The following is a 13,316-nucleotide window of genomic DNA, read 5'->3' as shown; positions in this document are numbered from 1 at the left end:
TTTCTTTTAACTATTTGTCTATTTTTATTCTGGCTTAAAAATGTGACCAATGTAAAATTAACATCAAAGAGTTATTTTTATTGAATTCGGTGAATATTGACTTGTTATGACCTTTGTAATAGATAGTTGGCTTACTAGGACTTACATTTTATCGAACCTCAGATTGCCCCTAGAAAACCCGTGGGAAAAGGGCTTGTCAGTGCTATTGCAGATATTTTATTATGTTAACACTCTACTCACAAGAAGTGAACCCTCTGTTTTAGTAAAAATGCTACTCATAAAGTAAAAATTATTTTGTGGTTTAACCCTCTAGAACTGAGCAGACATTAAATATAGGTGTGAGTCTCTAATTCAGCTACTTTTCACCACCATAATTTATTCACTGAACCAATAACAGTAAAACCTTTAATAGCCCTTAGATCAAATGGCTCAGGGATATTTTCTCCTTCATTATACCTTTCTTTCTCCTTATTCCTCCTTCTTCTTTTAAGCTAAGTTAAATAACAGTTGTTTAATGGAAACAACCATGGGTAATGAGCGATCGATAAAGAAAATGTTAGATAAGAAAAAAGGTTTATTTTTGACCCAGAGAAGAATGATAAATCTTAGGAAAACGAGTACATTTGATGCTGTTTTAGAATATCTAAACTCAACGAATAAAAGCAACATTTACTTGGAAATGATTTACTTGATGTTCTCTTTGTTGTACCTACTCAGTGTTTCTTCACTAGATTATTAGCTCCATGGTCAACGCTGTCCTTCAGCGGTGCCTTGTACATAACAGGACCTTCTTACATATTTGGTAAATCAACGCATTTTAAAGAAAGTAATCTCAATTACATTTCACTATAATGGAGTACCTGGAATTAATGACTACTTCTCAAATCATTGGCCAATGCCTTGCTTATAATCCTCGCAACCAATAAATTAATGAATAATCAGGAATGGTTTTTAGAAATAAAACGAAGCCCAACCTTTTGTGCTTGTATAAAACCATAATACAGCCGTATCAGAACAATTGGATTCAATTAAAAAAGAAGTAGTAGGAGCTGGGGAACTTCCAGAGAAACGATCGTTAATATCAAAGTAAATGGAAGCACTTATATGAGTCAAAAACCAAACAAAAACATTTTCAGTATAATCCTAGGAATTGGGAAAATACTATCTTAAAATAGATATACTTGTAATTTATAAAATCTTGAAGGCTGTGGGCTCTAGGAATATGGACTTATTCAACATAACATACACCTTTTTAAGTGTGAAATGAAGAAATTTAAGCAAATTAGTGAAATAAACTTTTTTTTTTTTACACAGAAGTTAGAAATGTTATGGAATTCAGCCCCAGGAGATGATAGAAGTTGAAAATCATCTGGTTTAAAGAGTTTCAAATAAAATCATTTTCATTTGGAAAAATCATAACAACTTTGGAGTTGAGGTGTTTAAAAGGTGTCCGTTTGTTTTCTGTAAGCCTAAATAGTGACAGTCATTTGAATTGGTACCTCGAACTGCTACCTGAAAAAATGGCCAGCTTATATGGAAAGCGTTTACAGGTAGGGAAGAAAAGGATGCGGTTCCTTTTTAAAACAGCCTAGTGCTTCAGAGTGTAGACCCTGGAGCCCAGCTGCATGGGCTCACCACGTGTGTGGCTTCAGGAATCCTTGTGTTAATCCCCTTAAATGAGTCAATTCATGTAAACAGATTTGCATATGGTAAGTGAGCAATAAGTCTTAGGTATTGCTATTTTTTTTTTCTCCGCATTATGCACCGTGTTACTGAGAGGAACCACTTGTTCTCTGTAGATGTGGGTTCTTTTCCACGATGAGCATGTCTTGCAATCACCTCCTGACTTGTAGCTGTCGTGGCACCGAAGCATCTCTAATATGTTGTGGCTTCTACTTCAAGAAACAGTCTAAAGATTGAAATATAAATGGTTCACGATTCTTAGGTGTTCTTTTCTCATCTTCTGTTTGCATTTTATTTCATTCACATAGTTTTGTTTGAAAAATATTTTTATCTTTATGGCTGATATAAAAGCATTGTTTTAATTTTCCTGAATATCTTGATTCATATCTTCTCTCAACGCTTGAAATATTTCATTCCACTTTTTTCTTGTTTCAATGGTTTCTGAGGAGAGCTTGGATATAAATCTTTTTATTTTTATTTTTTGCTGCTCTATAGGTAAGGTGTTTTATCCTCTAGCTTCTTTCAGGATTTTTTCTTAACCTTTGATTTTCTATAGTTGAATATGATATGACTGGGTATAGGTTTTGTGTGTGTGTGTTTTTCTTTACATTTATCTGGCATCTGTCTCACTGCTTTTGGATATTCTGCTCTTCCCCACCCCCACACCTGACTCGGTCTTTTTCTCTTTATTTTTTTAGTTTTGGAAGCTTCTATGGACATAGTCTCAGATTCCCAGGACAACTGAATATCCTCAGGCACGTCCAAGTCGCCAATGAGCCATCAAAGGCATTCTTCATGTCTGCTACTGTTTCCAACTTCTAGCATTTCTTTTTTATTTTTTCTTAGAATTTCCATCTTTGTACTTATATCACCCATCAATTCTTGCATGCTGTCTTCTTTTTCCATTTAGCTTATTAATCATGACCGTTTTAAGTTCCCTGTCTGATCATTCCGACATCTCTGCCATATCCAACACTGGTTCTGAGGCCTCCTCAGCCTTGTCAAGCTGTTTCCTGCCACGTGGTACGCCTTGGAGCTCTCTGTTGAAAGTCAGAGGTGATGCGCTGGGTGAAAGGAACTCCTGTGCATAGGCCTTTAGTGATATGGGGTAACGTGTGGGGGAGGAGAAGCGTCCCATCGTTCTAAGATTGGGTCTCAGTCTTCCAGTGGGCCTGTGCCGCTGACCTGGGAAATTCACAGGTGCCTCTGTCCCCCATCCCCGTGCTTTAGGTGGAACAGGTGCTTGGAGGGGCTAGAGCTGAGTATTTCCCTCCTCCATGGAGACTGAGGGGGGTCCCTTAGGCTCTGATAAAACCCCCACGGGTTAGGCTCTAGTGAAACAGTCTCTTGAGTACAGAATGCTCACACCTATTTCAAAACGGTGCCTTTTGCCCTCCACCTGTCAGAAACCAAAGAGGATTTTCTCTGATATTCACTGTGAGAAACTGGTAGAGCTCCCGCAGGTAAAACTTCAAAGCAACGGGGCTTCTCCCTGGAGTTCTTAGCTCAGACTTGTCTACACTGAGCCTTTAGCAATTTGTCGACTGCAGTGTGGATTGTCCTACCCTGTGTGGACTCCAAGACAAAAGACACCAGCAACGTGGTCTCCTGGTAGCTAACTGGGCTCAGATGAAACAACAACACAGCGCCTAGCAGCCTTCTCTAATCAGGGCCCGCACACGAGCTACCATGAAGCCCGCACTGAGCGCCTGGCCCTGAGCCAACCCCCGCAAAGGAGTTCCCACAGCGATGCCCACCAGTGGGTACGGCTTTCCCCATCCAATCGGAGCTGTGCAGCTGGCGGCCTATCAGCATCCTCACTTCCCAGAACAGCTCCCACCCTACCAATCAGGTTATTTGAACCAAGCAAACTGAGCATTTGGAGTCCTCGTTTGCACAAGGACGGACCAATCAGGGTCCAGGAGCCGGCCTTCTCTCTCTATAAGTGAGCCCCCCTCTGCGTGGAGAGCACCCTTTCCTCCTCCATGGGGGCGTGTTTCCCTGGCGGGGAAGAATCACTAAAGATGGCTTGTCGGACCTGACCCGAGGGGACCAGAGCAGAGCTGTCTAGTTGCAGAGGGGCCTCAGCCAGTGACAATGCCCCCCCTTCGCGGCTCTGCCTTGCCCGTGTCCCACCCAAGGGCCAGGGCTGCCTCCGGGCTGTGTGGTTTTGTGTTGAGCTGTAACACATCCTCTGCAGCCACGCCGCATCACAACTCAGCTGTGTGCACCTAATCGTTTCCTTTTTCCCTGCACCCCAGTTGGTGATTCCTGTCTTCATTGAATTGGCACCAACGACCATCAGCGGATGCCCGGTACTGGTTTCTGGAAGTTTCTGCTGGTGGTAAGTTGTGATCCTATCTGCCGATCTGCCTCTCTAATTTTGGGGACAGCAGTTTGCCCCATGGCCTCACTTCTGTGACAGACCCAAGCAGACGTTGATTTTTCAGTCTGGGCAGCTTTTTACATGTTAGAACAGAATGGCATCTTTCAAGCTCCTTCTGAGCCAGACCAGAAACCGGGAGTTTCCTTGTCTAATCTCTTATCTTTGAGAATACCAGTTTCGAAAGGTCAATAAATAGACTTGAACATATTTTGTGGTAATTCTGCTGTTTATAAAATACAGGCATGTGTGTACAGCGTTGTCTTACTTTTCTACTGTTGCTGTAAGAGATTACCACACACTTCCTGGTTTAAAATAACATAATTGGCCCGGCTGGTGTGGCTCAGTGGTTGAGCCTCGACCTGTGCACCAAGAGGTCGCCGGTTCGATTCCCAGTCAGGGCACATGCCCAGGTTGTGGGTCCGATCCCCAGTGAGGAACATGCAGGAGGTGACCAATCGATGTCGTCCCCCCCCCCCCAAGAATCCAGAAATACAAACTTTAATGTAAATATTCTGGTTTTAAATATTGGTTTAAAAGCAGCACAGCAGCTCCCCACCCCCACCCACTCTACTGCAGTCTGGAGGCCAAACAGACCACCAGTTTACAACCTCAGTGTTCTTCTGACACCAGTGGTATTGACCAGATTGAGACTAAATTATTTAGTAGCTAACTACTTTGTCTTGCCTTAATGCAAAGCCCTAGGAATTAAGTCACTACACCAAGTTGCAGGCAGCATTTCATTATTCATGTAAATTTGATTCACTGATAAAATTCTGTATCAGAGCCATCTTTTAACCCATTTCTACTTGTCCAAGCACCAGAATAAATTGGTAATTATTTCCTATATTCTACCTTACATGCTATTCCATTCCATTCCAAATGTTGTACTTCTATTCAGTCTAAACAAGACTAACATTGGTCAGTGGCACATTTATTAAGACAAAAATTTCAGTTTTAGGGAGCAGGTCTAGAGGAAAATATGATGCTCTTGAACTTAATCTGTATAATACACTGGTTTTCCTACTAATTATCACTCAGTGAGAAAAACCAATTTACTCCTTTAAAGTAATGGCAAAGACTAAAAGTAAAATTTTTCTTCCCCTTTGAATAAAAAAGAAATTAGTATAGAACTAAAGTGAAGTTTGTATTTATAACGTAAATTACCAACAAGGTTGTAACCTAGCAAAAATTAAATCTCAGAATCTAAGACCAAAACACAATCTAAATCACATATATTTTGATCAATAAACTAATATAGGAATAATACCCAAATGAAGAAGTACACACATGCTCAATTATGACATTTTTGTATCTCAGAGAAGAGGCATTAAGGACTCGTAGCCTAAGTTTATTTACAAACACATCTAGAATGTTGAGTTAAACAGTTCGATCCAGTTTTGCAAGCGACTGCACCTCTTAAAACGCTCCTCTTCATATCTGTCCCATGGATTAGCTAAAACATCCTCATTTTTTAAGCAGTTGGTGTCTTACTATAAAGAAAGGGGCAGCAAATCCAGATCCAAAGTGCAAAGTCATCGTGGCTAGTAGGCGCCACTTGTTTCCACTGAAAACGGCAAATTCTTCCCTGGGCCTCCTCACAGTGGCTCCTATGGACCACAGGGCTTGGAGCCTCGGGATGCTCTGTCCCAGCGTGTTGCCGTTGGAAACCCTGCGAAGGCGCAGAAGCCGAAAGGAGAAGAAATGGCGCTGTCCCGCCAAGTCCTCTTTTCACGACCTTGTTCCCCTTCATTCAGGCCCTAACGGGCTCGATGCTCTCTCTAATCGATGTTTCTCTCTCCCTCTCCCTCTCCCGTCCTCTCTCTAAAAATCAATAAAGAAAATAAATAAGTAAATTTAAAAAAACCAACCCCGCCCCGAATTTATTTGCTTACAGAAGTGAAGGCCAGAAGTCTGCGCTGAGTGTTCCGAGGCTAAAATCAGGATGTCTGTAGGGTGGATTCTTCTGCAGGCTCCAGAGAAGGTGTATTCCTTGCCTCCTCCAGGTTCCAGAGGCCGCGGACATTCCTTGGATTCTGGCCACACCACTCCAATCTCTGCTTCAGTAACCACGGCCACCTTCTTTTCTGTAGTCAAATCTTCCTGTACCTCCCTCTTTTTTTTTTTATCCTCACCCGAGGACATTTTTTCCATTTTTTGTTCAGATAGAGTGAGAGGGAGAGAAAGGAAAAGAGAGAGAGAGAAACATCGATGTGAAAGGAACACATTGAGTGGTCGCCACCCGCATGACCCAACCGGGGACAAACTGCAACCGAGGTACGTGCCCTGAGCGGGAACCGAACCCGGGTCTCTCTGGACCACAGGCTGACACTTTAACTGCTGAGCCAAACCAGCAAGGGCTGTACCTCCCTCTTAAAGGCACTCCTGATTACCTTTAGGGCCCACCAGGATGATTTAGAAGAATCTGCCCATCTCAAAAGTCTTAATTTAATCACATCTGCACAATCCCTTTGCCGTATATGGTAACATTCATAGGGTCCAGGGATTAGGACCTGGATATCTTTGGGGCTCATTATTCAGCCTACTATCGATATGTTTGGAAAAGTATTATCTCCTCTTTTGATTAATATACCTCGAGCATTTTAAAAAATGAATTGATGGCCCTGGCTGGTTTGGCTCAGTGGTTGGAGCATCAGCCTGTGGACTAGAGAGTCCTGGGTTCGGTTCCCACCAGCGGCACGTACCAATAAATAAATAAATAAATAAATAAATAAATAAATAAATAAAATGAATTGATGGCACTGGATTTCACTGCAGGACAGAATAAATACTACTGGCGAATAGTATAAGAATAACTTTACAAGGGCTACATGGAGGGCAGGAGAAAATATCTTGCTATATATTTTTTTAATCTTTATTGTTGAATGTATTACGGATGTTCCTCATTCTTCCCCCATTGACCCCCTCCTCCCCATTCCCGCCCCCTCCCACCTTTTTCCACACTATTGTCTGTGTCCATTGGTTATGCATATAAGTTCTTTGGTTTATTTCTTCCCACCCCCCCAACCCCTTTCCCTTTGAGGTTTGTCAGTCTAGCAATGAATTTGTACTTCTTAATCCCTTCACCTTTTCACCCATTCCCCCAAACTCCCTCCCATCTGGCAACCAACAAAATGTTCTCTGTATCTATGAGAATGTTTCTGTTCTGCCTGTTCATTTTGTTTGTCGATTCCATTGTCGATAGATATGTATTCATCGCCATTTTGTTTGTTCATATATTTTATCTTTTTCTTCAAAAAGACCCTTCATCATTTCATATAATAACGGTTTGGTGGTGATGAACTCTAACTTTTTCTTGTCTGGGAAACTCTTTATATGGCCATCGATTCTAAAAGACAGCTTTGCAGGATAGAGTAATCTTGGTTCTTGCTTTTCATCACTCTGAATATTTCTTGCCACTCCTTTCTGGCCTTTAGAGAAATCAGCTGACAGCCTTATGGGAACTCCCTTGTAGGTAACTAACTGCTTTTCTCTTGTTGCTTTTAAGATTCTCTCTTTGTCTTGAACCTTTTGCATTTTGATGATGATGTGTCTTGGTGTGGGCCTCTTGGGGTTCATCTTGTCTGGGACTCTCTGTGCTTCCTGAACTTGTATGTCTGTTTCCTTCACCAAGTTAGGAAAGTTTTCTGCCATTATTGTTTCAAACAGGTTTTCAATTTCTTGTTCTCTCTCTTCTCCTTCTGGCACCCCCAAGATGCGAATACTGGCACACTTGAAGTTGTCCCAGAGGCTCCTTACACTATCCTCATTTTTTTTGGATTCTTTTTTCTTTTTGCTGTTCTGATTGGGTGTTTTTTGCTTCCTTATATTCCAAATCGATGGTTTGCTTCTTGGCTTTACCTACTGTACTATTGAATCTGTGTAAATTATTCTTTATTTCAGTTAGTGCCTCCTTCATTTCTGACTGTGCATCCATCATTTCTGACTGGTCCTTTTTTATGCTCTTGAGGCCCTCCCTAAGTTCACTGAGGTTCTCAGTAAGTTCACTGAGCATCCTTATAAGCAGTGTTTTGAACTCAGCATCTGTTAGGTTGCTTATCTCCATTTCTCTTAGTTATTTTCTTGGGGTTTTGTTCTGTTCTTTCATTTGGATAAAATCAGAAGGACACCTCGGCTGTTTCTTTGTCTCCTCATTTTGGCTGCCTCCCTGTGTTTGTTTCTGTGTATTACTTAATGAGAGGTATGGGGCTCGCTGAGACTAGGTGCTGCTTGTTTGAAAGAATTTAGGAAAATCTGAAGCAGGATCCAAGACAGGCCAATCCTATGGTTAAGCAAGTGGCAACAGCTTGGGTGGGCCTGCAAATTGATTGGGGTGGGGCCTCAGGGAGTCAGCAGGGCGGGGCTACCAGTGTGAGCCAGGTTGCTGGAGTCCCAGATATGGCTTCCATCTGCCACCCCCGGGAAGGGCTCACCAAAGGAACAAAGGCCTCTGACAGCACGTCTGTCCTGGAGAAAGCCCCCACTCCAGCCCTCGCTCCAGTGCCAAACAGCTCAGTTCTTCCCTGTGTGTCTCTGGCACCCCTCGAGCTGCCTCCCCTCCAAGCTCAGAGGGAGAGAGTCCGATAAGTCCGTGCGCGGGCCCTTTAAGGAGCTGCCTGGGGCTCCAGCCGCCTCAGCCTCCCTGAGCCTCAGTTCCCGCTGGTTTTCCAGCCAGAAGTGATGGGGATTCTCTTCCTGGCACTGAGACCCTGAGCGTGGCACCTGGTATGGGACGGGGACCCCTCAGTCCCCAGGGAGGACCTTCCCAGCCGAGGTGTCCTTCTGATTTTATCCGCCACACGTGGGTATGGGACCAGCCCGTCCCCTCCGCCCTCCTACCAGTCTCGGTGTGGCTGCTGCTTTAATTCCGTAGTTGTAGGACTTCATGCAGCTTGACTTCAGGTGGTTTTGAATGATGGTTGTTCTGTAGTTTAGTTGTAACTTTGATGTGGTTGTGGGAGGACGGATACCACGTTTACCTGCCCTCCATCCTGACCGGGAGCCCTACCTTGCTATTTTTTGACTGACCAAAATGGGGGCTTCAGTTAAACTAAAGGCTCGATTCTAACAGCAACAACAAAATAAATGGATACATACAGATTTTGATAGATGTTTGGTTAGGAGAAATTTGTATTTCTCCAGCTGGTAGAAAACAAAACAAAACAAAAAACCCCAAACCAACAAATATTGCTGGAACTTCTTTACATAAACCAGAAGACAGCATGTTCTATTTTTTCCAAGAGGCTTGCTCCTCTTTCATACACACTTCTGGACCCTGTTGCCATTTTGCAATTTAAATAATGTATCCAAGTAAAGTGTTTTGGGACACACCCATGAGAAGAGCATGCAGAGGGACTTGCCGAGCCTCTCAACACCCATGGAATAGCTCCAGCCTTGAGTGACTCCAGGTCTGGCTGAAGAGCCGGAAACGCACAGCTGGGAACGATGGAGAGTTGTGGCAAAGAGCACAGCACTGCAGAGTATTTCAGGAGAAAAGTGTCTCTTAGTGGGTCTCCCTGCCGTTTCAGGATAATCATTTAAGACGTCTGCTGAAACAATGAAAATAACTTCGGACTGCATGAATAGTTGACAGTTAGGTTTACATGAAAGCTTTGTCTCAACTTCAAAACATTGGATTTGGCAAGAAGAGTCTCTAATTACCATCCTCAGATTCTGGGCCCCGAAACCACCATCCTGTTCAATTGCACCCTCTGAGTTCTCTGTCATCTTTCGGCTTCTTCATGTGGTGGAGAGAGGGGTGTTGAGAAACAGTCCTGGTGAATCCCGAGCATGCCCCTTTATTGCACATATTTTTATTTCCGAGAACAAGTCCAACATAAATATTTAAAACTTAAAATATCCTAGAGGGGATGGAATTTGCAAGTGAACAATGACGAATTTTACAGGATCTATTTCGCTTTTTCAAGTGAGAGCTCAGATCATCAAGAAGGCAGTAGTAGGTATCAGATTGGAAAAAGCGCATCACCAGGAAAATAGCAATGCAAATATGTAGATGCAAAGACTGGACAGTGCTGCCGAGTGGGGAAAAGCTGAGGTTTTTAATGTATTATTTGATGTCTTACGGGTATGGCCTTTATAGAAAGCAGGATAGATATGTCCCCAGGACACATCACCATACAGTCAGATGGTATGAAGTCAGCCTGTCTCCCAGTGACATCATTACTGGTTTCAGACCATTCTAGGAAAAGACTATGTGGATAGATAAACACACGTGGAACCTCCTGGTTTTATGGTATTGGAATTTATTTAGACTACATAAATTATAATTTGTTTATGTCTGCTCTTTGTGTTAAATTAAAGGAAGTTGGCTTTCCTAGACAATGAGTGTTTTTGCTTGAGTGAGGTTTTAAAAAGAAGCTAGTATTTACAATGTAATGAATCACACTAAGATTTTCCTTTATAAAAGAAAAAACAAAGCCACATCAGATTACAGATCGAGTGAAGCAGACGGAGTGATTACGAGGTTGGGCTGCAGGGGCAGCCAGACACACGCTTCAGTTCTGGCTGTCACGTACTGCAGCGTCATTTCGGGCACATTACTTGAAGTCTTCACATTTTGGTTTTCTCATTTGACGAATAATATCAACAGCAAAAATAACAGCAAAACCAACTTTGCAAGTGCTTTATGGAAAGCGGAAGAGTTGATCCATCTGAACTGCATAATCACTCAGTGAGGAGGAGTTAGTGTCACCACAGTTGCTGGGTGAACGCTGTGGTCTAGGTTCCAAAGGCCACTGTGCTTTCTTCCCAGCAACGGGGGGAGGGGACGGTGCTGCGGAAGATGCCATCGGCCACGACAGCTAAGCACACACATGTCTTTGTGATACCATCATCACTTTTCCCAAACAATTTGGTTAATAGATTTGTATTTTCTATCTATAGCAGATACACTAAGAAGTATTTTATGCATTTATGTTTAAATTTAAAACAATATTTCCTTTTATCTGATGTTCGAGCCACTATGAATTTAAGGCGTGTCTCCTCGGCCGAGGATTTTATGATTTCGGGAATACGTTTAAGTATACTTTTCATATTATTCATACCTGAAAAAAAATATACAAACTTGTTGGAACTCTTCAAAATCGTCTTAAGGTACCTGTTAGTCACCAGTGTTCTCAATGTTTTTAATCAGTAGGCGTATGACAGCCTTTTAATCTACTGTTGTTGTTGTTTTTTTTTTAGTGGTTATTAACTATCCAGAGTTCTACATTAAAGGCAAAGGCTGTAAATTCTGAAAGACCTTGGTTGCAGTCCCGATTCCAGACTAGTGTTGACCTTGGGGAAGCGGCCTAACTTCTCTGGATGTTTACTGCTTCAATTATACATGGGGCTGAAGTTACCTGCTTCAGAGGTCTATTTTGAGGATCAAGTGACGCAGTGAATGGACTGAGACGCGTTGGCCGTCGAGCCCGGCACATAATGAGCCCTCACTCAATGGCAGGCGTTCCTTTCGGTAACCATGCAACGAGCTGCCGTGGAGGAACCGCGCGCACACTGGAGAGCACGGGAGGCACCTCGCCACCAGCAGCACGCTCTCAGTCTTTGGACTCACCATTTGCTCAGAAACCAACACGCACGGGTCAAAGAAGTGCTGTTTTAGGAATACAAACAGGGCTTTACACGGGTATAGGAAATAGTGATCAACTCTTAGTGTCAGGGTATAGCTCACACGAGAGAAGGTGGACAAGCAGTCCCTGAACTTGGTTTTGAAAAGGAATACCGTGTGATTGTTTGAAGGAGGGAGAACAGAGCTCCGTAGCTGCAGGGAACAGCATGACTACAAGCCCTGCACTGTGGTTGACCGTGTTCAAGGGGTCGTGATGGTGGGCGGTGTACCTGCAGAACGGAGTTGGGGGAGTCACCAATTTAGAAATAAGTCTGAAAGACAGATGTGACCTGGATTATTAAATGCCTCGCTACGGACTTTGAATCTTGCTGTCACGTGGGAAGTCCATTTGGGAAGGGAGGCGATCAGTGAGAACAGCTGAGACTTTGTACAGACGATTTCGTTGAATTCTGACGCATTGCTGGACGGGCAGGGACAATAGGAATAGAACAGAGGACGGAATGTAAAAGACATTTCAGAGGTAGAAACCAAAGGCTTTTGTTAATGAATGGCTGTGGAGGGAAAGGGAGGACAGGATTAATGATGATGTAAAGTTTTAACCAGGTGGTTAGAAGGACAGTGATACCGGTAGTTCACTGAGACACCCTCATAAAGGAGGTTTCTGGACATAATGACTATGAAGTATCTTTGGGTGGCCCAGGTAGATTGTCCTAAATACACAAGGAAATTTGGGCCTGGAGCTTAAGGAAAGAGTCAAGTTTGCATATAGAAGAATATTATTATAATTGACAAAGAAATATAATTTACCTTGAGATACCTTTGAAAACATGAGGCAGCCTTTTGAACTTTTAGCACAGTTTGCAAAATCTGGGTGAAGAGAACACACACATTCCCTGTGTAATCTACAGTGTATTTTAGGTGAAAATACATCTATTTAATACCAGGCTCTTAGTTTTTGTTCTTAGTTGGAGGGTATTTTTTGGATGATAAGTAGGGTGTAGGAGAGTCCATGATTCTGGAATTCACTTCTACAGGTGCGTGGACAGACCTGTTCATCAGCTCACATAAACCCTACCTGCTGGGCCTGTCCCTCGACTGGCAGCCTTACAATCCTCTTGTGAGAATTAACTGGATGGCTTTATCTATAAATAACATTCATTTTCAGGTGTGTGGTACAAAGGTGTAGTCATGGTGATATGAGATTGTCTAGCCTCCTGCCTTTTTAATCCAGGGTTAATCCCTAAAGCATTTGTCAAGCTTTTATAATCTTGTCCCATTTCTAATATCTTAAGGCATAGTCCATGAGGAAAACGACTTTTCTTGGATGCATAATGAACCTGTGTTAGAATTTAGTTTATTATTAATATTAGTATTCTGATGCTTAATTGGGTAATATTGAATCACTTTTAATCATTTGCAATACACCTTTACTGACATGGCTTCATTTTGATCTTCATAATAGTCCAAGAGGAGGGAGAGTTGTTACCGTCTAACAGATGAAGAAATAGTGAGAGAGCCCAGAGACAATAAAGGTTGAAACCAGGACTTGAACATTAACTCAACTTTTTCTAGTACTATTTCTACATCTGATATTTAGTAGTCCTTCTTGTATAGTCTCCAATGAATAGACTATACATATTCTTGTTTTTCACCTTAAGAACT

This window comes from Molossus molossus, unplaced genomic scaffold (genome assembly GCF_014108415.1).
Source record: "Molossus molossus isolate mMolMol1 unplaced genomic scaffold, mMolMol1.p scaffold_m16_p_20, whole genome shotgun sequence".
Taxonomy (NCBI): domain Eukaryota; kingdom Metazoa; phylum Chordata; class Mammalia; order Chiroptera; family Molossidae; genus Molossus; species Molossus molossus.
This window is presented reverse-complemented; position numbering follows the sequence as displayed.